At 31.7% G+C, this 2,500-nt stretch overlaps 1 protein-coding gene across 1 annotated transcript in view; it reads left to right on the top strand.

The window, feature by feature from the left end:
- LOC125249363 (endothelin-converting enzyme-like 1) overlaps positions 1-2,500 on the top strand; it is a 39,265-nt gene that overhangs the window by 30,991 nt on the left and 5,774 nt on the right. The gene's annotated exons all lie outside the window — the stretch shown is intronic.

Below are 2,500 nucleotides of genomic sequence, written 5' to 3' on the forward strand. Positions count from 1 at the left end.
ATCACGATTTTGGTCAATACCGATATATCGCGACACCCCTAATTAACGCGATAACAATATTTCATTTTTTAAATATCACGATTTTGGTCAATACCGACATATCGCGACACCCCTAATTAACGCGATAACAATATTTCATTTTTTAAATATCACGATTTTGGTCAATACCGATATATAGCGACACCCCTAATTAACACGATAACAATATTTCATTTTTTAAATATCACGATTTTGGTCAATACCGATATATCGCGACACCCCTAATTAACACGATAACAATATTTCATTTTTTAAATATCACGATTTTGGTCAATACCGATTTATAGCGACACCCCTAATTAACGCGATAACAATATTTAATTTTTTTTAAATATCACAATTTTGTTCAATACCGATATATAGTGACACCCCTAATTAACAAGATAACAATATTTCATTTTTTAAAATATCACGATTTTGGTCAATACCGATATATAGTGACACCCCTAATTAACAAGATAACAATATTTCATTTTTTAAAATATCACGATTTTGGTCAATACCGATATATCGCGACACCCCTAAGTAACACGATAAAAATATTACATTTTTAAAATATCACGATTTTGGTCAATACCAATATATCGCGACACCCCTAAGTAACACGATAAAAATATTTAATTTTTAAAATATCACGATTTTGGTCAATACCGATATATCGCGACACCCCTAAGTAACACGATAACAATATTTGATTTTCAAAATATCACGATTTTGGTCAATACCGATATATCGCGACACCCCTAATTAACACGATAACAATATTTGATTTTTTAAATATCACGATTTTGGTCAATACCGATATATCGCGACACCCCTAATTAACACGATAACAATATTTAATTTTTAAAATATCACGATTTTGGTCAATACCGATATATCGCGACACCCCTAATTAACGCGATAACAATATTTGATTTTTTAAATATAACGATTTTGTTCAATACCGATATATCACGACACCCCTAATTAACGCGATAACAATATTTCATTTTTTAAAATATCACGATTTTGGTCAATACCGATATATCGCGACACCCCTAAGTAACACGATAAAAATATTACATTTTTAAAATATCACGATTTTGGTCAATACCGATATATCGCGACACCCCTAACTAACACGATAACAATATTTCATTTTTTAAATATCACGGTTTTGGTCAATACCGATATATCGCGACACCCCTAAGTAACACGATAACAATATTTCATTTTTTAAATATCACGGTTTTGGTCAATACCGATATATCGCGACACCCCTAAGTAACACAATAAAAATATTTAATTTTTTAAATATCACGGTTTTGGTCAATACCGATATATAGCGACACCCCTAACTAACACGATAACAATATTTCATTTTTTAAATATCACGATTTTGGTCAATACCGATATATCACGACACCCCTAAGTAACACGATAACAATATTTCATTTTTTAAATATCACGGTTTTGGTCAATACCGATATATCGCGACACCCCTAAGTAACACGATAACAATATTTCATTTTTTAAATATCACGGTTTTGGTCAATACCGATATATCGCGACACCCCTAAGTAACACGATAAAAATATTTCATTTTTTAAATATCACGGTTTTGGTCAATACCGATATATCGCGACACCCTAAGTAACACGATAAAAATATTACATTTTTTAAATATCACGATTTTGGTCAATACCGATATATCGCGACACCCCTAAGTAACACGATAACAATATTTCATTTTTTAAATATCACGGTTTTGGTCAATACCGATATATCGCGACACCCCTAAGTAACACGATAACAATATTTCATTTTTTAAATATCACGGTTTGGTCAATACCGATATATCGCGACACCCCTAAGTAACACGATAACAATATTTCATTTTTAAATATCACGGTTTTGGTCAATACCGATATATCGCGACACCCCTAATTAACACGATAACAATATTTCATTTTTTAAATATCACGGTTTTGGTCAATACCGATATATCGCGACACCCCTAATTAACACGATAACAATATTTCATTTTTTAAATATCACGGTTTTGGTCAATACCGATATATCGCGACACCCCTAAGTAACACGATAACAATATTTCATTTTTTAAATATCACGGTTTTGGTCAATACCGATATATCGCGACACCCCTAAGTAACACGATAACAATATTTCATTTTTTAAATATCACGGTTTTGGTCAATACCGATATATCGCGACACCCCTAAGTAACACGATAAAAATATTGAATTTTTTAAATATCACGGTTTTGGTCAATAACGATATATCGCGACACCCCTAAGTAACACGATAAAAATATTGAATTTTTTAAATATCACGGTTTTGGTCAATACCGATATATCGCGACACCCCTAAGTAACACGATAAAAATATTGAATTTTTTAAATATCACGGTTTTGGTCAATACCGATATATCGCGACACCCCTAAGTAACACGATAACA

This window comes from Megalobrama amblycephala, linkage group LG16 (assembly GCF_018812025.1).
Source record: "Megalobrama amblycephala isolate DHTTF-2021 linkage group LG16, ASM1881202v1, whole genome shotgun sequence".
Lineage (NCBI taxonomy): Eukaryota > Metazoa > Chordata > Actinopteri > Cypriniformes > Xenocyprididae > Megalobrama > Megalobrama amblycephala.